Source organism: Leptonychotes weddellii, chromosome 4 (genome assembly GCF_054177405.1).
Source record: "Leptonychotes weddellii isolate Sample4059 chromosome 4, ASM5417740v2, whole genome shotgun sequence".
In the NCBI taxonomy this organism is placed as follows: domain Eukaryota; kingdom Metazoa; phylum Chordata; class Mammalia; order Carnivora; family Phocidae; genus Leptonychotes; species Leptonychotes weddellii.
In genome coordinates, this window is record NC_138372.1 from 89,118,415 (window position 1) to 89,143,476 (window position 25,062).

At 47.6% G+C, this 25,062-nt stretch overlaps 1 protein-coding gene and 1 long non-coding RNA gene across 3 annotated transcripts in view; one reads left to right on the forward strand and one right to left on the reverse strand.

Annotated features, from left to right (window-relative positions):
* The window catches only part of LOC115943959 (uncharacterized), a 1,191,882-nt gene that overhangs the window by 396,506 nt on the left and 770,314 nt on the right, over window positions 1–25,062 (reverse strand). The window lies entirely within an intron of this gene.
* Window positions 19,094–25,062, forward strand: part of VANGL1 (VANGL planar cell polarity protein 1) — a 51,915-nt gene continuing 45,946 nt past the window's right edge. The window contains exon 1 of one of the 2 annotated variants that reach the window (XM_081815741.1): window positions 19,094–19,244. The gene's annotated coding sequence lies outside the window, so the exon portion shown is untranslated. Of the gene's footprint in view, window positions 19,245–19,713; window positions 20,163–25,062 lie in introns of those variants that run through there. The other variant, XM_081815742.1, reaches the window with a different exon arrangement.

Consider the following 25,062-nt stretch of genomic DNA (forward strand, 5'->3'; position numbering starts at 1 on the left):
AAAAAAAAAAAAGAAATGCCTGACACCCAGTAAACGGTTAGATGTTTATTAAATAAACTAACTAAATAAAAATAAATCCACTTAAAAACTGCAGAACTCCAAAGGAAAAAAAATCTTTAAAGCAAAGAAAAAAGAAATTAGCTATGAAAAATTGACAACTACATAGATAATTGTCTGCTGAAAGGCAATAATGAAAGAATATAGTGGGATAATATCTTTAATTTACGGAGAGGAAAATAGCTAATATTATAAAACAATAAAAGTATTTTTTAAACACAAAGATGAAATAGACTCATTTTTAGACCCACAAAAATGGCAAGAGTTTACCCCAAAAGACCATCCATAAAAGGAATAAGTATTCTTAAGGAAAAAAAGAATTATTCCGGAAGAAATAGGTGAGGTGTAAGAAAAAATAATAAGAAAATGAAACAGTAATGGTGTGAGTAAATCTAAGTATGCTGACTATATAATACAGTAATGAAAATGATGCCGTATTAACTTTAAAGAGAGAATGAGGTAAGCATGACAAAACAGCCCAGAAGCTGCAAGTAGGCATCAGAGTTAGTGTTCTTGGCTTCTCTCATTCTCTGGGAGGAGAGTGGAAAAGCATGGATTAACTCTGATTACTATACACATTAAAAATTTCTTGGTAACCATTGTAATATAAGAAAAAGACTGAATAACTTCTCATCTAGTAGAGTGGAAACTGGAATAAGAAAATCTATTAAATTAATCCAAAAGAAGGGAAGAAAGAAGGAAAAAATAATGGAAATATGAGATAAACAGAAAGTTTAAAAAAGGGTAGAAATAAATCCGTGTATCAGTAATCATGGTAACCATGAATGGCCTAAAGGCTCTAGTTACAAGACAAAAATTGCCAGACTAGATTTTTAAAAATCCAACTATGTGGTTTTTTTTAAAAAAGATTTATTTATTTATTTTGGGAGAGAGAGCACTAGTGGGAGAGGGAGAGGGAGAAAGAATCCCAGACTCTGCACTGAGCATGGAGCCTGCCCAACTATGTGTTGTTTAAGAGACACAGCTGAAAATTAAGGACATGGAAAGATGAAATGTAAAAGAATAGAAAAAAATATATACCAGGAAAATAGCAACCAAAGGAAAGTTCTATAGCTACATATTAAAGTCAGTAAAAAAGACTTTAAGGCAAAAGGCATTACTAGAGATAAAGAGATTGCCACATAAAGATAAAATACTTTACCAGGAAAAAAATATATAGTGATTCTAAATTTATAAATACCTAATAGCGCCAACCTATAAAAAGCAAGATTGACAGAGCTACAAAGAGAAATGTGTCATTCCTTCATGCTAGATTTTATCACATGCTCTCAGTAACTAAACTGAGTCACTTGGGTTGATCTAATGAACATATACAGAATTTTACATTCAGTGAGTAGAGAATACGGCATTTTCCTCAAGCACACATAAAATCAGTGTTTTTAAATGATGCCCCCAAAAACCAATATATTTAAAAATTTAGAAACATTTCTTAATAATTCATGAGTCAAAAAATTAATTATGGTAGAAATTAGATATTACCTATGGTTGGCGTAAACAAATCTTGTGTGCCTTCTTCTTTCTCTTGCTTGGTCAGTGGCCCACCCACACCAGGTTGCCTCTTCACTTGGGACTGGAATGAACACCTCACTGTGGGGTGCAGGATCTGGCTTCCTGAGCACCCAGGGAAGGGCCTGATATTACCCACTGGAAATGTAGGGGAATAGGTATGAATCTTGATCGGGGGGGGGGGGTAGTGGGAGATGAAAAGCAGCTGGAAAGATAAATTCCTCCTCCGAGATTTCTCTCTCTCCTGCAGACCACTCTCAGGTGAGGTCTCTTCTTGCAACCTTTCTGGAGAAATTTAATGCACAGAGTGGACATAGATGCTGAGCAACCATTACCTTTCCACAGCTCATAACATGTGGCAGAGCTAGGCACTGTGCCACATTTCCTTCCAGGGTCTCTTGCCTCACATCTGTTCCTCTCCTCCTTACTGCCTTGGACTTGTACCTTCCAAACATGTTAACATCCAAACTATTGCTTCAGGTTCTGCTTTCCAACGGCCCCAGGCTACGACAACTAAAAAATGAGTAATGATGAACATACTACCTATGAAAACTTTTGGAATGCTGCTAAAACTAAGAGGAAATGTTGTGCTTTAACTATTTTATAAAGGAGGAAAGGTTGGAAAGTAATGACTTACCTATGCAATTAAGAAGTGAGGAAAGGAATCATAGAATAAATCCAAAGAAAATAGAAAGAAAGAAATAATGAAATTAAAAGGAGTCAATGAAATGAAAAGATATGGATCAATAACCCATGTTTGGTTCACTGAAAATGTGGACACTTTGAAAAACCCATGATAAAATGATCAAAAAAAATAAAAGGCAACAGATAACCCAACTAGTAATGAAGAGAGGGGAAAAAACTATAGCAAGGATCTTTAAAAATAATAAACAAATATTGTAACCCAATTTTATGCCAAAAAATTTTGACAACAGGTAAACATGACAATTTTCTACTTATAATCGACTCAAGAAGAGATAGGACACTGGAATAGAAGTTGAATTGGGAATTTTGATTCCCAGGGGATAATGGTAGCCACTCAAAGGAGGACCTCTACAGACATGCTCCAAAAACTATAGAACAATAAGGGGAATGAATAGGATTATGCTTAACCCGCACCTAAACTGAAAGGCCCATGACATAGAGGTGGGCAATGAACCTACACAAGGAGCAGAACAGAGCCAGCTTTGGAGCCCTCTCTGGAGTAGAGAATTCAGCAGAGATTTTGAGGGAGAGGCACAACAAGATCCAAGCAGTCACAGATGATAAATAGCCTCCACGGAAGTGCAGCACCAGGAGAGCCTTCCGTCCTGAAGGGGGAAATACTGACAGTAAGTTTGAGACCAAGTAGATCAGAGAAAGCATGTGAGCGTCAAGGATTTTAGTGGGAGAGGCATGGGAGCCTTGAAAGCAGGAGGCATCCCTTAGAGGCCTGATAGTGAGAGGAAAGGAGAGGAAACATCTGAATTTAAGTGTCCTTGGAAACAGTATCACAAAATCAGAAGCAGGCCACTGATGACCCTATACATGCACCCCATTCATTAAGAACCTGAACTTCATTGTACCAGCTGAAGAGGGCACTGTTGAATTAAGAAACATGGTAAAAAAAAAAAAAAAAGAAAGAAACAAACAAACAAACAAACATGGTAAACTACTGTCAGCCCTGGTTCCCACAAAAGCAGAATCTGAGACCAGGCCTTGTATGTAGGTAACCTGAGAAGTGGTCTCAAGGAGCGAGGGGACACCTGGGTGGCTCAGTCGGTTAAGCGTCTGCCTTGGGCTCAGATCATGATCTCAGGGTCCTGGGATCGAGCCCCGCATTGGGTTCCTTGCTCAGGGGGAAGCCTGCTTCTCCCTCTCCCTCTGCCGCTCCCCCTGCTTGTGCTCACTCTCTCTCTGACAAATAAATAAATAAAATCTTAAAAAAGAAAAAGAAACAGGAGTGAGGCATAAGGAGCAGGGTCAAAGGAAAGAGGGAAAATCAAGCTACAGTTACATTATTGAGCTGATTATAGCTGTATGCAACTGGGCTCAGTCTTGCTGGTGACCCTCTGGGAAGCCCTGTAGAATGCAGAATCTTCTGTCCTAGAGAAAGAAGAGGGGAGTATTTAATCCACTGGCTGAAGTTTAATTTAATCTCATTGGTTAATGTGGCAGTCATCGAGGTATGCTATTCAATGTCCTTTCAAGAATTTGCCATGTAGGGGCGCCTGGGTTGAGCCTCTGGCTCTTGATTTGGGCTCAGATCATGATCTCAGGGTCCTGGGATCGAGCCCCATGTCAGGGCTCCCCACTCAGCAGGGGGGGGGGTCTGCTTGTCTCCCTCTCCCTCTGCCCCTCCCCCTGCTTTCTCTCTCTCTCTCTCAAATAAATAAAATAAATCTTAAAAAAAAAAAAAAAAGATGCTGGGGGCCGTAGCATCTTGAGTCGATTATAAGTAGAAAATTGTCATGTTTACCTGTTGTCAAATGTTTTTGGCATAAAATTAGGTTAAAAGTATAGCTGTAAGGGTACACTTAGCCAAAATCCTCCAGCTGCAGAGCCTTCAGGATCTGCCTCAGCTATTGAGCCAGTCCTGCCGTTCGGGAGCAGCACCCAGTTCATGGGTGAGCACAGTGGGGGTCCTAGCATCTTGCCAGACTCCTCTAATGGGTAGCGTTTATTCCAGAGCTCCCTGTTGGCCCAACACTTTGTCGGATCTGCCTCACCATTTGAGGCTCTCCCTGTCCAACCCTGCTTCCTCCGGTTTCTTTTCACGGGCGTCTGATCTGTATATGGTCTAGAGGTATTTCCTACCAAGTCCTCTCCCCGCCCCCATTGTATCTTTCATTGGAGTTATACCCCAATAAGCCACATGCACCCTAACTCCATCTCAGGATCTGTTTCTTGGAGGCCTCAACTGGACTGCCCCACAAGGTGTTAACTCCACAGGTCAAGGTGGGCACGTGTCTGAGGATGGCCGAACGTGCTCTTGCACGTATATCACATGACGGCACCAGAAAAACTGCAGAGGAAAATGCTAGAAGGATTCAATGCAGTTGAGGCCAGGTGCTATCGGTTTATACCTGATTAAATACACACGCATACAACCCAGCTGGTTGCCTCAGGAATGATCAGCGTGGCAAAGGTGACCCAAGAAGATGGGTCTTTGCACCATTCATATCCATGTTGGACATTAAGTCCAAACTTACAGAGCCTTCAGTGTGGCCAGACTTAATAGAGGACGTAGCGAAATAAACCAGAATGTGTATTGTTGTCAGTGGTGCCAAAACTCTCAATTATTTTCATCATGTCCCGCCTCCACTGCTCCTTCTAGATTTCCTTTCTGCTCAGCCAGCACTTCAGTGAGTCTAGGTCGCTTGCCTGGTGTGGTCTTCCGACCTTCACCTTAGAGAGGTCAGAGCCTTTGTTGGACCATGGAGAGGCAGTCCTCCAGGTTCCAGAAGTATTTCCGTTGTCCAGGAGCAACCCGACTCCTGGTCATCACGGTAGCTAGGGCCAACCGTCCCTCCCAATCTTGCAACTCCTTTCTTCTCCTGCTTCTCCACTGCCAGAAGGATCCCCGAATGGGCAGATGGGCAGGTAGCAACTGTAGCCTCATTTTATTGGAATCCTTCCTGTGTCCCCTGGTGGAATGTATATATATGTGTATGTGTATATATACACATACATATGTATGTACGTATACGATGCACCCTCCCCTGCAATTTCCCCCAAACGAACAGCTGGCCAAGATGGGAAAATCAGTCCCCCTTCGACTCCCCCCATTTTCTAAGAGCAGCATTTTTGGGCTCCTCATATTTGGCTTAAGGGGAAGGGAAGGGATTTCCTTCCACATGGGGGAGAGGAAGAAAAACTATAGTGTTCTCCACTCCACCATCCCTTTTAGAGTCTCCTATCTTCCTCATTGATTTAATGCTTTCTCTTCATAGGCCCAAGGTGAGTAAGAAACCTCTGGACCAGATCAGCCACTCCTTAGCACATCCTGTGGGGATGGGTCCAGGACCTCTTCCCAGAATCCGGTAGTACACACCACCAGTGGCTTTTCTCTTTGAGGCTTCAGCAGAAATTCTGAGATCCCTGTCAATGTCCAATTCAAGATGAAAATATGTTCAGCCTCACTGTGGTCATAGAAATGGAAATTAAAGCAACAATGAAATATCACTTTTGACACATTGGGTTGGCAGAAATTAATAAGAATAATCACAACCAATGTCAGACAGGACCTGGAGCTGCCCTGCAGGCAGCTGATGAGAATGTGGTTATAATTTTTTCTTTCTTTTTTGTGGTATGGGGAAAGAAGGCTTTTGTACCTGGATAACACTAATTAGAGTTCAGTGTGTGTGCGTGTGTGTGTGTGCATGTGTATTTAATCTAATATGCAACATATTAAAGTTTTAATTTTTAAAACCTAGTCTATCTTAAACCTTCAAGTTCAACCTACAAATCATCTTGTTCTATTTACAAATCCAGCAATTAAAAAGAATTAAAAACATTGTTTCTACTGGCTCTTTGATCAATGTTCAACTACCAAGTTTAACAGATTAAATCCTCCTTAAACATTTGCTCCACTTATTTTTTAATTAATCATATTTCCTCAGACATTTGAAAATACAATTACAATTTTATATATTGGAATCTTCCAGGCAATTGAGACTTGCTGTGGCAGACTTAACAAGGAAAATTATCCTCAACAACGATGCTACTTTTGTAAATTAATAAATCAGTCTTGTACATGTGGCATTTCAGATTCTCTTATCTATTTCAAATATCGTAAAAACAGAAAAGCAGACAAAGCAGAGACAAAGCAGCAGAATGATTTCAAGAATTGTTACAAATCCCATGCAATATAACCCACCGGAAAGAATTCTGCATCTATTTATTCATTATCTCCATACTTCTTTGTATAGCTGCCCAGGGTTATAAATTTCTCCTTCAACCAAGAGAAACAAAATTACAGTCTCAGCCGAATGATCCTTTTCAAGATGCAGATTGAAAAGTTGACTGATTTTACTACCCGGGCGGAGATGCGTCTGCACCCTCTTCCTTCCCTGGCCCTCGCTTACCTGTCTCATCGCCCACTTTGGCTCATGCTGTGTTGACACAGGTGGAGGTGATGAGCCGACAGGGCGTGGTCCTACAAGATAAAGGGGCCTCACTCACCACCACAGGCTGGTGAGTTTGCACATCCTCACATGTAGAGCCTCACCTCTCCTACATGCCAGACTGAATGGAAAATGCCATGCAAGCCCACTCCTCTAGAATGCATCTTCCCATTTTTTTTTTTAAAGATTTTATTTATTTATCTGAGAGAGAGAGAATGAGAGAGAGCAAGCACATGAGAGGGGGGAGGATCAGAGGGAGAAGCAGACTCCCTGCCGAGCAGGGAGCCCGATGCGGGACTCGATCCAGGGACTCGATCCAGGGACTCCAGGATCATGACCTGAGCCGAAGGCAGTCGCTTAACCAACTGAGCCACCCAGGCGCCCTGCATCTTCCCATTTAAAACAAGCTTCCACAACAGGCTTTCCTCTTTGTAAAATTTGACTCTTGGTTCAAAAAGTTCTTTTATATTCAGCCCGGGGAGTACCAACGCAGTAGCAACACTCTTACCAATGAATCCCCTGGAAACAAAGCCCTTTCCTTTTAGAATTGGCCATGGTGGAATCATGCATACACACACACACTCTCTTTGTAAATTAAGTTGGCGTGCTGTGTAGTTTGGCAATTGTCCACTTCTTCCTTCCCTGTTTATGCAGGGGGAGTCACAGATTACCTCCTCCTACCTTCACTTCTTCCTAGTTTCTCAGCTTCCCTGTCTGCCTTTCCGGGGATGGACCCAACACTTGGCCACCACGGGTGAGCCTGCACAAGCTCAATTAGCAGCCTCATCCTTCTGCTGCTTTGCTGGTCTGTACACAGCTCCAGGCTTCAGTGTCCAGGGTCAGCAAAACACTCCCCTGAAACCCTGGAACCCTCCCCTACTCCCCAGCCTCCTTGGTCCCTTGGTCCCTCCCCTCCTCTACCAGTGTTTCTTCAGGGTAGCCTGTGATCACTGAGGTGCTTGGTAGAATGTCAAACCCCAGGCCACATCCCAGACATACTGGATCTCTGGGGACAGACACAGCAGTCTGCAAGTTTGAAAGATGACCCTATGCATTGCAGAGTTTAAGAACCATGCCCTCCATCACTCTTGTTGATGCCTTCTTTGGACCAGTGGAGGTGGTTTCCTATTCCCTGCTGTGAATGACCTTGGAGTGAAGGCTCTCTTGACTCTCTGACTCTCTGGGCTTCACCTCTTACCAGCATGACCTTTGCAAGGAGTTCCTTATTGGGGGTAATATGCAGCCAGTTGACTTAAATCCCAGCATGCCCTGTTCCATGGCTGACTTCTATTCTTGCTTAATTTGACTTGACTCCTTTTGTTTCTCATTTAATAATTGATTCCGCAAGTGCCCCCTCCCCCACCTCCGTTTTAACAATTTGAAATGCTAATGGCACTGTTAAATTTCTCTCTTGGCTAAGCGAAGATTCCGCCTCATCAGGACATTCTCTGAGAGGCCACTAATCACAGACTGGTGGGTTTCAGGCCAAACGACTACTTCCGTCAATCATAGACCCGGAAGCCTGTACTGAACTATGCAGCTGCAACGGGATGCACTTCCAGGCAGGGAGACGGCCCCCTTTAGGAAAGGCAGTCAGTTCTGTTTGGAAGTTGAGGCTTTCAGGTTTGAGCTGCAAAATGAACAGGGCCACTCAGCTGCTGGGCTGGGCTGGCCAGGCTCCCGGAGAGCGAGTGCGGGCAGCTGACTCAGAGCAGCTCCAGGCAGCGCTGGGAAGCCCATCTTTTGCTCCCTGCTACTGAAAAACAGAACCCCATGTCCATCCAGGTGGGCCCCCAGTCCTGCCCTGCCCAGCTGTAACGCCACCTGCCTTTGTGGGTTCCCACCATCCTATCTTCCCTGACTTCCCCAAGTAGACAACTGTTAAATGGACCCACACAAGGTATTAATAGTTTTTTGTGTTACTTCATCTTCTAAGTGTATCTGCATCTTCATGGGATACCCAGAGAACCTTAGTATGTCAGACCTTAGATCGTCTGGTCCGGCTTCTCCTCCATAGACAAAGAAATGGGATCAAAGTCGGGGAATCGCCTGCAGAAGCACACATAGTGGAGCCTGGGTAGGAGCTGTCAGAGCCCCACCCTCATTTCCAGAGCCTTCTCTAAACCCTCCTACAGCCATATCTAGATGGGCAGAAAAAGGAACAGTCCGCAAACACTGCCCTACCTCTCCCTGTCCCTTGCTATCTCCAGACTAAACCCCTCCTCTGCATGCGGGACTCCCATGTCTGTCTGTCTACTTGACAACTCCTCTTCGGTGTCCAGCCAAACCTGTTCAAAACTAACCCTCTCCAGAGTTCCTAGTTCAGTAACTGGCTCACCTGCCCTTGCAGTTGCTCGAGTCAAGACAACTCGGGGGGTCATCCTTGCTCCCTCTCTCACACTACATTCATCAGCACATTCACTTTCTATCCAGAGCCAGACTTCTCACTGCCTGCACAGTTAGATCAAAGTCCCAGGCATCATTTCCTTGTATTGCAATGGTGTCCTAAACCGTCTTCCTGCATCTACACCTTTCCCCTCCCTGCAGTCTACAGTCCATGCAGGACCCAGCAGGGGGAGGGTGGGCCTATGCCTCTCCTCTCCTACAGGCCTCCCATGGCTCCCATCAGGTAAAGCTGTGGTTCTCAGCATTGGCCCAGGAGTCCTGTGTGACATGACGCCCCTCGGCCCCACTTCTCCCATGGCTCCCCGCTTCCTCACTCTGCTGCAGCCACCCGGGGCTCCCAAGTGTGAGGGCACACCTGCCCAGCATGCTGGGGACTCCAGACCTCTGTTCATTCTTCTCTATTCTGCCAACTTTCCCCCCAGATCTTGGGCACTCACTCCCTCACTTTCTCAGACCCTGTCCAAATCGCACGAGGAAAGAGGCCTTCTGACCACCCTACAGAAAATTATAATAGTGACCCTTCCCCCAGGATCCCTATCCCCTTGCTTTATTGCTCCCTGAGGTACTTACTGACATACTTTATATTTACTTATTTAGTTATTTTTTTATTGCCCTGCTCTAGAACATGAGTTCCATGATGGTGGGGAATTTGTTTGCTGCTGAATCTCCAGCATGTAGAGTGGTACCTACCATTTGTAGCTGCTCAATAAATATTCGGTGAATGGACAAATGGATGATTCTTGTGGCAGACGCTCGTGTGGGGCATTTTATGCACATTATCTCATTTCATCCTCATGACAAACCTGGAAGGTGGGTATCATTATCCTCCTTTTACCCGTGAGGAAATGGACACTCAGGGAGTTAAGAACTAAAAACAAAAGGTTCACAGTGCTCATTGTTGGTAATTGGTAGAGTCAGGATTTGAACTCAGTTCTAATGGATTCAAAGCCTTTGCGATTAACATAAGATTGAACCAAAAGAATTGAACATATTACCCTTAGAAAGATTAGCCTTTTATTTATTTTTTTAAACTTTTAAAGATTTTATTTTTATTTATTTAACTGACAGAGAGAGAGAGAGACAGCGAGAGAGGGAACACAAGCAGGGGGAGTGGGAGAGGGAGAAGCAAGCTCCCCGCTGAGCAGGGAGCCCGATGCGGGGCTCAATCCCAGGACCCTGGGATCATGACCTGAGCCAAAGGCAGTCGCTTAACCAACTGAGCCACCCAGGCGCCCCGAAAGATTAGCCTTTTAAAGACAAGGGATGGAGAACATGGTACAGTATTGAATCGCTGATGGTGGGACTGAATTCACTCTGGCATTAGACCCTCCCCAACCCCTCAAGCCATTCACGAAGGTGCCTCTACCCTGCCTCCGCTCACTCTGTCTGCAGCCCGGGGAGCCTCACCCAGACCCCCTCCACACAGCCAGCCTTGAAGAGGATTCCCAATATGAGCTGTCACTGTTACCCTGCTGGGCTAATTCTGTCTCATTTGTAGCTGGACACCTGCATCTGACCAAAACACTAGCACTGATAGATGAAGCACATCTCCAGCACTGTTCTGAAATTATAATAAAATGAGCAATTTCATTTTTGCCGGTCTCTCCTCCCCTTTGAGTACCCTCTGAGTTGTCTCCCACCTTTGCTGGGGCACTCTCCTCCTGCCCTTCCTACTCACAGCCTTTCTTTCATTTCATATATGCAATGCAAACCCACGTCTTTTCCCCCATCCTCAGCTTTGGACTGGCAGAACCCCAGGTGGAGAGAGGAGCTTTGTGGGAGTAGGAAGGGCATTGCAAGTTAGCGACACCTTGAGAGGTCCATAATGTCAGGGAAAGGAGGGGCATGCTTGAGAAATGGCAAGTGGGAGAGTGTGTCTGCATGATGGATGGGGGCTGGGGAGAGCGGGCTGGGTGTTGGTGGATGGGGGCGGGGGAGAGCGGGCTGGGTGTGCCAGGAGAACATAGTTGTGAAGGTCAGTGGGGCAGGCAGTAGAGGGCACAGGGCAAGGCATTGGCCTGGCCCCTGAATGCAGTGGAGATGTTCTTGTCACACCATCTCAATGCCCCTTCACCCTGGGTGGGGCAGTTCTTGGCCAGTTAGGTTTCAGAAAGCCACCCGGTTTTTGGTTGATCACTGGATTCTTGCCTCTGACAGAGGTGTGAGTGAGTACCTGTGACCCTCACCCCCTGGACAGACTCAATGCCCCATGTGCTCTCACCTCCCAGGATCCTCAGCCTTTCTGCCTGCCCCATCCCAATGAAGACCTCATACACTTCTGGTAGCCAGGGAGTCCCAGCACCATCACCTACCAATGGAGGACCATAATCTCTCCAAGAGCCCAGTTTCCCATGGGTAACATGGGAGACTCACCTCTTCCGGCTATTGAGAAAAGGAGTGAATCCGAGGATAAGAGAATGAGGCTTCCACTCAGGGTGAAGAAAGCTGGAAAGAATGTTGTTCCCACCCTAACAATGAAGAAAAGCTGGATAAGCTACAGAATTATAACTTTTATGGAGCCCGTGGGAAGTCTGACTTCACAAGGCCACCAAGTAAACCAAATTCCACAGAGGGACAGAAGGCAAAATGGGACCCACAGTGTCTCTCCTTTGGCAGAGTGTGGGAGACAGATGTGGCTGCCAAACAAATGAGTAAGAAGTCAACTAAAATGTTAACAAATTCTTGGAGGCCAAGGGAGGGTCAGCATGTCAGTTTAGAACAGCTGTGGGCCCTAGACACCAGGAGAACTGATTCCGTTGCGAGTTCTTCTTCATGACCCTCCACTGGGCGCTCCCAAGAAAGATTGGGGGCAGGGAAGGAGACTGACAGAGTCTCCTCTCTGACACAGGAGGGAAGAAGTTAGCAGATGGCTGAGGGGGATAGGCACAAAGCCCTGCTTGCTTCCCTGGCCCCTTTTCTCCTCTGAAGCAAAAGCATTAAACCACTGAGGGAGGGATAGTGAACTCTCTAGATCCATGGCTTCTGGGAGAAGGTAGAAAAGCCTCTCCCAGGACATAGGCCAAGAACCGTTGTTGTGGGAAGAAGAGTAGAAGGAAAAACCCTCTATCCTAAGGGACAGCAAGAAACATCTTGGGTCCAGAATTCTACACTGATACCAAGAAGATGCCGACAAAGCTGGGGAAGCGTAGATCAATGGAATGCAATAGCGAGACCAGAAACAGACTCATGTGACTAGAGTCAACCATATCTGACAAAACACGAGAGCAATACAATGGAGCAAGATGGACTTTTCAACGAATGGTGCTGGAACAACCGGACATTCACATGCCAAAAATGTTATTATTGACCTGAAAATGTAAAAATAATTGTAAGTTCAGAACTTCAAGTCTTTTGCAATTAAAAGAAGGAATTTTATTATATCCTGGAATTTATGATTTATTTGTCTTTCAGATTCTCACCAAGGTGGGAAAGAAACACAAAGAACACGGGAAAGGAATTTTTTTTTTTTTTAAGGGAAAGGTAGAAAAAAAGGTAAGTGGTGGAGGATGGGGAGGGCAGTAATCGTTAGAGAAAGGGAGAGGGAATAAAGAAACAAGAAAAAGAAATCAATCTTAGAGATCTATGACCAGTGCAGCGAGAAATTCCTGACTGGGAACCAGGCCTGGGCTTAGCCCCAGGCTCGTGAGCTTGGGAATGTCCCTTAACCTACCTGAGCTTTTGTAAAATATCCACTTTATAGTATTACCAGGAAAATACCATTAAATGAGATGAGATTAAAAATTACTATTACAATGTCTGATACATAATTTTAAAAAACCAACAAATATTAATTTCTTCTCTCTGCCTGGTCATTTGTATGGTTCACAAATCAGCAAAGTTTCAGGAGAAACTTACAGAAAATAAAAAGGCAAGATGAACACAAACCACAATCACTAAGGTGGATTAATGGCGGTGTCCTACCGGGCCCAGACTTGGCCCTCCCCCTCTGCAGCACCCATGAAGACCGCTTACGACACAGGGGGAGGTGGCTCTGAGTGGGGGCCAGAAGCTGGGGGCCTTCTGTCCATGCCTGTGGGTGCTCCTCAGCCCAGAGGGGTCTGAGCCCAAGCCTGCAGGGCCGGAGGCTGGTTCGCCCTCAGGAAGTCATGCCACCTGGTGTTCGTCCAAGTAATTAGCTTAACACGGTATGCAGGGTGTTACTCAAGTGTTTCTCATAAATAGGTAATGAATTACTGATGATGACTCCCTAGATTAAAAATAACACCGAAGAAGAAACTTCCAGGCCCCAGAAGGTATTATTAGCCAGTTCAGCCCTGCCCATGACGGGCCCTGAGTGTGATCCTCTGCACTGCCCAGGCAAGTGGGATCGCCTTGGGAACACCTAGAAGCGCCAAGGCCATGTGCGCTGACTGGTGTCTTCATCAGGCTCTCTGTCCCTGGCGCCCTCCTTCCACTGATAACAAAGCCGCAGAAGCACAGAGGCTGACTGCAGGCTTGGCAGGATCCTGCTCCTGAGATCTGAGCCCTACCTGACATTTCGTTCCCTCCCAGCCCCCAAGGTAATGATAGCTGTAGGGCCTGGGAGTGGGCCTGCCTGCCCGGACCTGCAGAGCTGCGTGGGCATGGGGGCATGGCCTCGCTGCAGAGCCAGGAGTGCACTTGGTCCGTGGCCACGACGGCTTGGTTAGGCTCCCGTGGGCCCGGTGGCTTCACACGGAGCACATCTGCTTTCTGGTCCTCCGCAGACTCCACTCCCAAGCCCAACAAAGCTATGGGCTAGAAAATCCCACCGTTTTCAATGGCTTTTTCAAGTTACCACTGAACATCCTTCCCTCACCTCAACTCAACGCCTCCAAGATGACAGTTCTTAGACACAGAAGAGACTTGAGAGAGCACTATATCTGGGGTCCCCCGAAGGCCTGCAGGGTATGTGAGCCCATTCAAATTGTTTGAAAAACTGGGGAATGTGTATTTTTCTGTGGCTTCCATCCCAGTGGCAATCAGATTCTCAAAGGCCCCTGGGAAGCCATCCATACTTCATCTCCCAGCTTCCCAGGTTCGGTTGGAGCTTCCTGCCTCCTACTTCGTGGAGAATACCTGGATGCCCTTGACCTCTGACACCTACCCTGTGCGCTCACCTCTGTCTCCACCTGTGCAAGACTTGTCCTTCCACCCGTCTCCCAGGTTAGCCTTTCTTTCTGAAATTTCGAAATCTAAGATTTCTCCTCCCGGGTCTGTAAACAGGCTTGAGGGCTTCCTCTGTCGAAACAGCACAAAAGCAGCACCTGCCCACCTCCGCCTGTCCCTGTCTTATCTCTCTTCCTCTCAATCTGCATTTCTCTACCCGCTTCTTGCTCCTTTATCTATTGCATTGCCAACTGATCTCCAGAAACTGTACGCAGCCAGTCTCCTCCCGGTACTAAACCCACGCCACCAGAAAGCAGGATAGCTTACGGATTAAAGATGGGATATCTGGGTTCAGAGCCTGGCCAGTCTGGGTTCAGAGCACGGCCTCACCTCTTAGCTGCTGTGTGACCTCCTGCAACTTATGCCACTTTTCTGTGCCTGAGTCTTCTTCTCTGTAAAATGCAGATGATATAATACCTACACGGTGAGGAATAAATAAGACCTGTAATATACAAAGTTCTATTACTGTTTACACATGCCCACGGTACTGACATTCAACATGCCTAACACGGACCTTCCCTTCCCTCCTTGAATTTCTTCCTCCGGATTCCCCACCTGCCCAGGATGGTGGCATCTGTCATTCGGGTTCCCTGTGTCTCACCAGCCCGATTGGGTCTTCCTGCCTTCACTCCTTCCTCCGAAAATCACCCTGCACGCCTCAGACCAGCTCATCTTACTCCCAATTACCTACCAGATAAAGTCCAAACTTCCTGGTTCACCACATAAAGCCTTCAGAACCATGGCCTCTGCCCCCTCTTTCAGGCTGTGTCCACCCCTCTCCCACCCACCCCAGCCCTGCTTCTTCCCTTAGGCATGCCCCTTGCCACACTGCCTGCAGGTGCATGCCGCTCCAACATCTGGGCCTTCCTGTCCTTGCCCCATGACACCACCGGCAGCGGAGCACCTCAGGCCTCCAGACCTGCAGTCCCACACTGCGCCCTCCCTGCCCCGCTCGCCACCAGCTCATCAGCGCTGCGCACTGCCATGTGATACAGCCTCCCAGACATGCTTTGTCACACTTCTGTGCCTTTGCCCAGAATGTTTCCTCCCTCTTTATCGGCCAAGTACTCATCCTCCGACTTCTGCTCCCAGGGTCATGGCCAGGGGAAGCCGTGCTGCTTCTGCAGGCTGAGCTGGCTCTTCTTTCTGTACACCCACAGTTCACACCCCGTGTCTGGGCCCGTCACAGGGCTCTCATATTGGCTGCAAGGCTGTAAGTGGCAGCCTCATCCAGCAGCCTGAGCTCCTGCAGGAGAGGGAGGTGCACACCACCCCCCCTTATCTCCTCTCCGACTTTGTTTCCTCCTTAGTGCTTGTTACCGTCTGCCCCCGGTACCCGTGCTGCTCATTTGTCCATCTCTCTCTCCCCTCTAGAATATACACTTTAGGAGGGCGGAAACTTTTGTCTGCCTAGAATAGTGACCAGCACATAGTAAGTACTCAGGAAATATTTGTTGCGTTATCTGCGTATCCCTGGGAGTTCATACATTGCCTGGCTTGTAGTAGGTACTGAGTGTATGTTTTTGAATGAATGGACGGGTGAATGAGCACGTTATCATGTTGCTAGCCTGTTTAAAAAAGTTCAAACACTAGAGTTGGACTCAAAATTCTCTACCTTCTAATCAGGCCACTCAGTGCTTATCTTGAGCCTAACTGCTCTTCCACTGCCCTTGACCATATCTCAGACACTGGCCTCCCCACACCCCTACCCATATTCCAAACAGAAATACTATTTACCCATTTATTCAACTCATATTTATTAAGCACTTGAGATAAACCAATCCCTGTTCCAGCCATGCCATCTATCTCTGCTCATTCTACTTCTTTCTTTCCTCAAGGTAAGGACAAGTTGACCGTGACTGACTGTCCAGGCCCCTGTGACTCTCTCCTTCGACACTAATGACCCATATTTTAGCACCCCATCACTGGCATTATTAACCTAAATAATATGTGGCTTTTACATATGTGGCCTTCACAGAACATTTCCCTTTAAAGAATCAGCACTTTATAACATTTCAAACATTTTGGATGGAAATCCTTCTAATTTTTTTTTTTTTCAATTTTTCCTGTCTTCTTAGAGTACTATATACCGAATATCCACGTAACCTTTATGACTCAGGCTCATCGCTATTATTCTGTGATGTGACAGCATGCCAAGAGAGGTAACTGGCATTTAGGAATTGAACAAGCTTCCCTTTGCAGGCCCTGGGGTCTCCTGAGGTCACCTTCTGCTCTCCGTTGTTAAGTGTCTAATCAACAGTGGGTTTAGAAATCAGGTGATGAAGCTTATTAGAAAGGTTTGTAAACAAAGTGTAAACAGCATCTAAGTGAGGGTGTGAGAGATTCTCCTACATATAAAGTCTGTCCACTTCAAAGCATGGAATTTGTACAGTCTATTTTGTTGATTAGAGGCCTTGCTCATGTAACTGATGTTTTTCAGGTATATTCAGAATCCTTAAGGTTGGGTAAGTGACCTCTTAAAAAGTGTGCCTTTAGTGCATTTAACATTTTACATATTTTCTCCTATTGTTAACTATCTTTATGTGCATGTCATAACTTTTCAATTAGATTGTTCCCTGATTAGATTATTAACTTCCCAAAGGCAAGTGGTATTTTATAGTCATTCATTCATTTGCTAGGCTTTTTTTTTTTTTTTTAAGCAACTACTATGTGGAAAGATCTTTGATGGAAAAAAGATAAATAAGATGTGGTAGTCCCACATTATTGGGCAGTACGATAACCAATACAAGGTAAGAAGGTGAGTATAGAAACCCAGAGTGCTATGTGAATTCAAATAGGGGAGAGGAATGTTTTCTGCTTGTGAGAACCAGGGAAGGCTTTGGGAAGAGATGGCATTTGAGTCGGATGTTGGCAGACAGGGAGAATTTTAGTGAGTAGCATTCTACCCATGAGAATGGGCAGGAAGGGAGAAATACACGCATGAATTTGTGAAACATATATAGTCATGCTGGAGTCTTGAGAGCACCCAACACAGTACTGCACTTCCCTAGTTGAGTTTGGAACAAATGGAGAAGTGAAACAATGGAGTGGCAGATGGAACCCACAATTTTACCTTCATTACTAATTCAGGTTATGCTGGAAAATTCAACTTTAGGCAAGAGCTAAATAAGCCTGACCCACTTGCTGATAGAAAATGGGAGCCAGGGCAGGCCTCCAGGTTATACAGACCATCCTTCAGCTCCTGACAAGTTTTCTAGCTCTTACCTTTTACACTTGGATACTTGAGGTTGTCAAATGAAAACACAGAGTAGATGGACTTTAAATGTGAATTTATTGTCTTAAAATAGAGTTTATTTTGCACTACCCCCTTTCCCACAAAAGCACATGGTAAGGTAGCTAGATTTCATAAACTACACTGAATTATAGTCATTTCCCATCAAGATTTAGTGAGATCTGTGTATTTCATGGGGGTTATTCAGGAGCATCATAACTAGGAATGGAAATCCCTGGCCTGTTGTAACCTCGAAGGGTCTACATTTTCAAGATGAAAGACACACGTTTTTATAAAGCTCTGTATTTCTGCACCTGAGCACGGTGGATAGACCACTGGCTTTACCCTTAGGAAGCTGGCTACCGAGTCAGCAGCACCTGCCCTCTGGAGACAGGCGACAGGTGGGTGAGGGGTGGGCAGGTGTCCTGGGTTGCCAAGGGTGAGCAGTGAAACCTGGTGGCAGGCTGGGGGTGGGGGGTCAATGTTGGCACATTGAACATGTGATGTCCTCTGAAGAAGTGCGATATATGGGAGAGACCGTGGGGACTACAGGGATGCGGAAGAGAGGTGGTGAGGGGACAGTGACAGCTTTGGGGGCTAAAGTTCCCCAACTAAGGCTAGCTCAGGGTGGGCGTGTGTTTCCCTGCACCAGCTGCCCACAGTACTTGGTTAGACATGCCTCTACAAGAGAGCTCATCATGTAAGCAGCTTTGGGTTCCAGCCAGATTCCAGACTCTCCACAGAAATCCCTAGCCCTACCCACACAAGACAACTAAGTAAGAAGAATGCAAATATTCAGAGAAACAGTTGACAACTGTTCAGTGCCTATTGGGCACCAGCCACTGTCCATAATCTTCACCACGATCCTGCAAGGTTGCCATTCTCATCCTCTCACTTTTTGGACAGGGAAACAGAGACTCAGAGATGGAAGCCGACCTGGTTAAATCAGGACCGAAACCTGGGGCTACCTGCCCGCCTTCAGAGGTGTGCTCTTCCAGCAGTTTCCAGAAAAACGGGGGGGGGGGGCGGCGGCAGTGATGGCTCTGTTAGAGGAGGACTAGGGAGAGGGTTGGCTGTGGGGGTCTGGGTCTGTGTGGTTATTTGTGGGGTCATTTTCCGGGCTGTTTGTGAGTTTAAATGTGAGTAATGTACATTGGTTGAGGCGTGGGTGTATATGGATATTTGTAGTTCAGGTCTTGGAATGTGTGTATATGAGTGTGTGTGTGTGTGTGTGTGTGTGTGTGTGTGTGTGTGTGTGTGGAGGGAGGTTAGTCCCTGGGCTGTATGAATGTATGTGGGTCTCCAGTGAGAGCAAACAGGCTTGGATTTTGTGTATGATTGTGAATGTGTGAGTGCGCGTGTGTGTGTGCGCGAGGTCAGTCCCTGAGGTCTGTGTGTGCATGAGTGTGCACGAGCGTGTGTCTTTGAACTGTCCCAAGCAACGCGCCCAGTGGAGAGACGGGGGGCAGGGGGGGCGGGGGGGGCGGAGAGGGGCGGGGAGACGCCGGCCGGCCCCGCCCTCCGCTGCAGGTGGGCCGGGCCCGCGGCGGGGCCGGCCGCGCTCGCTGCTCTTGGCTCGCGGCCGCGCCGGGCTCGCAGGGCTGGGCTCGGGCTGCGGGGCGGCGCCGGGACAGGAAGCGGAAAGCGGCAGTGCAGCGGCGGCGGCGGCGGCGGGGCTCTGCCTCTGAGGGAGCCCAGCGCAGGCCGCAGAGCCGGGGCCGCTGTGAGCCGAGAGCGCGGGCCGCGGAGCCCGCACGGCCGGCGCAGAGGTGAGTCCCGCGAGAGGCCGGGCGCCGGGTGCATACCTCCCGCGGAGAGACGCCCCCGCAGCGGAGCGCCCGCGCCCCCACCCCGGACTGGGACCCCGGGTCCCCGCCCTCCTCGCCTCCAGCCGGGAGCCTGCTCCCCGCCTACGCACCGCACCCCGATCGTGCCTCCCGGGATCCCACTCCTCTCCCAAGCCCGCGAGGTGCGCCCCTCTTGCCCCGGCCCCTGCCCCGCGTTCGCTGCTGCACCCCGCTACCCGGGCACTCCCTCCCCACGCCTCGGACGCCGCACTTTGGGGTGCGCCCCCGGGTGCGCGTTCCGGCCGGCCGGCGGGGAGTGGCCAACGTTCCCGGGGCACCCGGGTGGCCCTACCGGCCCTGCGGGCGGGAGCCGGGCCGCCCTCTGCTCCCCGGGAACCGGGCGCGCACCGCGGTTCCCACCCCACCGCGGGGCTCGACCCGGTAACCGCCAGCCCCCGGAGCCGCCCGGCCCTGGGCCAGAAACCGACACAGAGCCGGCCTGTGTTCACACCTCGCTTACAAAATTGAGCCGGCCCCGCAGGCCTGGCGGGGGAGAGTCCGGTTGCGCCCGGGAGAGCGCAACAGGCAGGTAGGAGTTTACTTTCAAAAAACGCCGGGGTGGAGCAGAAGGCGTCCGGCAAGTCTCTGCCCGAGGTGTCCCAGTTGGAGGAAATCACCGCGCCGGGGCAGCTTTCGCCACGGGCAGGATCTCATTTCCTCCTGCAGTCTTTGAACTGTCCCAAGCAACGCGCCCAGAGAAGTGTGAAGCTTTATAAAAATTTAAACGCGTCGCCGGTGGAGGCAGGCGTGGGGCGGAGCCGTGGCCTGGCGGCCCGGAGATGAGCTGCTGAGCCTCGGAGCTGAGAAATCTCTTGCTCGGTTTTCACATCTTGAAACCAGGTATAATGGCCCAGCCGAGAAGGTGTTGTGAGCCCGTTTAGCTCCTCGTTAAGAGATGTCAGAGCGCTTTATTGTGATGATTGTGTGGCTGGCGCGTGCATTTTGTTAAACCCTTAGACCGGGCTGTGGTTGGAAATGCATGTATTATTAGACCTTTATGCCAAAAGCTAGCAAGCTGTAAAGAATCTGGCATTTTCCCTGATATGTTTATACATTTTACAGAGTTGCTGGAAAATATTATAGCTTGTGTCACCCATCAACAATGCTAATTAGCATTCTTCTTCCTGGGGGTCCAGGGTTGTTTGAGTACACAGCTCCTAGGCTTTTTAAGTGACATGACAGAAACTGTCTAAAACCAGGGAGAAATAATTAGTCATTTTATGTAATCACTAATTAGAGTTTTTAGAGTTGAATTAAATTAGTGTGATATAGCTGGGGCTTTGATTTCTGGGAGGAAACTGTTTTTTTCTGAAGTTTAGAGAAATAACGCTCTTCACCTACCCATAGGGCATTTAGCATTCCCAAACATTGGTGTCTCTCAAGGTAATTAGTGAAACATCGAGTGTGAAGTTTTCACTGTTAGAGCCTTGGCAATGTGACTTGGTTGCGACTTAATTTATAAGTAAAATGGGAGAAGAATTTTGAGAATGGCATATCTGTAAGCACAGCTTGCCATGCAGGACATTTTTATTGTCTTAGGTGTTTGAGCAACAGGACAGAACCATAAAGGAACGTTTCCATACAAGCCCCAATTCCGTGTCACCCCAGTCTGCTGAAGAATAAACAGGTGTTGAGTGAGAAAGGTGTTCTTTCCTCCATCCCCTAACACACGCAAACACACACCCTGTTACCCCAGACCTCGCATCACATGCATGCTTATCACATTGTATTTTAATAGGCAGTGTCTACCTTTGGGCTGAGAACTCCCTACAACTGTTTCAGATTCTTTTCTCCCAGACTCCCCACAATGCTTGGGCCACTGAACGTGTGAGCAGGAGGTGAAATTGCAAAATTCTTCGTGGGTTACATGTGGTTTGGGACAATTTGTGATTGTTGCCTCCCCTCCGATGTGTAAATAAACAGTTCTGGTAATTGCTATATTGCTCTCCATTTTCCATACTTCAAGCCCTGGCTCCTTCACTTACTGTGACCTTGCTTTCCTTAACTGTAACTTGACATGAATACTTGTTATCCCTTATATGGCTTGTTCTGAGGATGAAGTGAGCTATTACATGCAAACGATTTAAACAGCCCACAACACATAGGAAGCACATGATGAACTGTAGTCTGTTTTATTATAAGTGCCATGCTCTCTCTCAAAGTGAATTAGCTGTGGCTAGGGGACTAGCTGTGTATGGGCATGTGATGTGGGCATCGTGCTGTGCCATTTTCCAGAAGGTGGACAAGACAGGTTTAAGTGGACTTGGGGCTGGACCGTGTTTTTGCTAGTGGCTTTGGTCTCGCCTGAAGCCTGATGAAAAGGTACGTGCTGCTCTCCCCATCAGGGTCTTTCTGAATCCCATTTATTGGACAGCGATCATTGGACTTGGCACCATGGGATTTACAGAGGAGGTAGTACTCGTAAAATCGATTTTTTGAAGCTTAAAAATCTAGCAGGGGATAAGGGGGTCACTTGAAAACAGATCTACATCACAGAACCCCAGACACGTTAACCATTCACAGCTCTTCAGAAATCTATACCCAGCTGCTGGGGGGTGTTTCAGAGGTAATTAGGGACTGGAGTCAAGAGCAGTTATTCTAGGAAGGCGAGTTGAAATCATTGGCAAAACAGGTAAAATGAGGTTGACATTTTATTTGCTTGTGTACAGCGGCCCAGGATCATTCACTTATAAGAGGTCTGTTGTAATGCAAGTATCACTGGGTTTGTCACAAATGCCACAAGCCCTCTGATCCCCACATAGTGACCAACCTGGATGATGTTTTATGGTTTATAGACCACAAGTTGCGCAAAATGTTTTGCAAAGCTTGCCACCCTTCTTCCCCCTCTCCCTTATTACCCCAAGGTCCTCCAAATAAATGCAATAAAACACAGTTTTTTTTTCTGGTCTGTCTGATATTCACTTCCAACCTGGGACTAGTAAAAGGAGGCCCAAGGAACAGAATGGAAATCACTAGATTAGCTACAGTTAATGGTATTCATTCAGGGTAGAGTAGCACTGACCAAACAATGTATGTTAAGTGTAATGCAAGGGATACGGAGGTGGTGTGTCATACCAAGATAGTCTTCCTAACTGGAGGAATTTTACTTTACTGATAAATAATAATGCCTAACCATTGTGCCTTCTGTGTGCGAGGCGCTGTTCTAAATGACTGTGAATTCTCTCATTTGATACCCACTCTGAGCCGGTAAGGAAAATATAATTCTGTTGTTAAGAGTTAGGGAGACCGCACAGCAAGGTTAAGTAACTTGATCTGGGGTTATACGACTGATACATACCAGAGCCAGGGCTTGAAGGGTGACAGCATTAACTCCAGAGCTTGTGTTCATTGCTTCTCCTCTGTCGAAGAAGAGCTGACCTTGAACAGAATTATTTCAGTTTACATGTTCCCCTTGAGTGCCACGTAACCGAAAAGGGGTACCTTGAGAAGCATGTCCACTGTAACACATAATAAAGATAATAATTAGTGGGGAAAAAATAATTAATGCAGTAAACCCTTTAGCATCATGATAAACAGTAACATGCGCAGTCTGCATAAGCACAACTGTACCAGAAACTTCTTTCCCTTGGAAATACCTCCACTGCGGAAGGAGCAGAACGAACGGCTCTTTAAATGCAGCGTGCGTCTCTCTACCCCTCGCGAGATAACTTTCTACCTTCCAAACCAGAGTTCCCTTAATTACTTAATAGCTGTCGGCAGAGCCGTTGATGCTTTTATAATTTTCTTTTCGTCAAGGTTAGCTTAATGTTTACCACTGTCATTACCGTAACATGTTATTTCCCTCCTGTGATTTTCCGAACACTGTGTTTTTCTTTTAGGTAGTAGTCAGGTCTGTTTTATGTGGGTGAACTGAACTTTGGGGAAAGATTCTCTTTGAGGCCACTGATCTTCACTTTAAGAAAGCAGGGCGAAGGGGTTCTCTCTGACCTTTTTGCCTGGGGGTCCCAGAATTGAAGATGCTGCCACTCAGGCAAGAGCGCACCTGTCTCAGCGCTGCCCTCCTGGCCTTCAGGAGATGTGAATTAACCAGCTCCGGCCCCATCCTGGCGTTTGTCCCCAGCCTCCTCCCAGGCAGGGCCTGTAGCTGCTAATACACCAGGTGCTGCAGGGGCGAATGGCAGGAAGGCAGGGGGAGGCGGCTGGGCAGGGCGCCCTGGGCAGCAGCTGAACTGAGACTGCTGCCGACTTTTACTTAGTGTGTCTGGAATAGACACTTTGCTGCTGAGCGAGACTGTTGTGTGAGCCAAAAGCCGGTGGTTCTCACATCGCTGCTAACCTCATCTCTGCGTTGCTGTCCTCTCCTGGCGAACTGAGAATGGAAGATGGGCAGCCTCTAAGGTTCCCTCCGCAGCGGATCTGTGCCCTCCACAGCCTGAGGTCTGCCACAGAACCCCTTCCTTGGCCCACGTTTATTGGGTGCCTGTTACATTCTTGGAGCCGGACGGACCGCGCTGAACGTGGTCCCTGCCCTCTGGGAGCCAGACGTGAAGTCATCACGCCCCTGTGGAATTGGAAATTGTGCTCTAAAGGAAAAGTATGGGGTGCTGTGAAGGGGCCTCCCATAGACTGGAGGATCCGGAAGGGCCTCTTGAAAGAAGCAGGATTTAATCGAGAGGGATGGGTAGGAGTTGGACTAAAGAGGGCATGTGGACAGGATAGTCGTTATACTGGGCTCTGCCAAGGCTCTGAGGCTACAAAGAGCCCGGTGCCTCGAAGGGCCTGGCACCTGAGAAGGAGAGTACAGTTGGCCGGGTGGGCAGGGCCCTGTGGGCCAAATGGAGGATTTTGTGTTTTATTCCAACTGTAGTGGGACACCACGGAAGGGTTTTAAGCAGAGAAGTGACATCCACATTGTGATATGGAAGATCACCCTGGAAGCTGCCCAGCTGCCCGGTGTGGGTCATCTCCGGGGTCAGGATGAGAGAGGGCGAGTTCCAGATTCCAGGATCCATATTTACACCTTTATATGACTGTCCTGTTCCGGCCAGTGCACCAACCTATCTGTTTATCACTCAGGGGAACCTGATTCCTTTTCACTAGTTTATTATCTTCCTGATAAGGCGTCCCTCTGACCTTATTTGAGTTCTGCTAATTTCTTGTGCATACGAGCCAACTATCTCGTAAACATATCATTGCAGTGATAAGCTCCACGTTGGGTGCTTCTGTTAACTATATCCACGCTCTTTCATTGGCCCTTAAAATGAGCCCGCTCTGGATTTTGCCAATTTGCTTCCTGTTGCTCATGCTGAATCCTTCCTCAGATCCGGGACAGGAGTTGACAGCATGACTTAGGGGAAGGAGCCTGAGCTCAGCCTAGACCGGAGACCGGATTCCATGGGGAAACCTGCAGGCTTTGTAATAGGTTAGCCCTCTGTCCAGGAAGCCTGGGGGAGGTGGGTGGCTGAGCACCAGGAGAGTGAGGGGAGGCCCCTGAGGACAGATGGCACTTAGTGACAGTGGGATGTGTGGGAATCACAGGGGAGAGAGAGAGAATCAGAAATGGCATGGGGCTGGGTGGACAGGTTTGATGGGATGACTATACCCCCCTGGCAGAGGACATTGGAAAGATAGTCCAGGACTCCAGAAAGCACTCGTGGGGATGTTGATAATCCCAGGGGGAACAAGAGGCAGCTGGGTGGGAGATGCGCACTGGGGATTTATTCTTTGAGTATTTATCGAGTACCTATTACGTGCACAGTATCCTACGGTAGGTAAACGG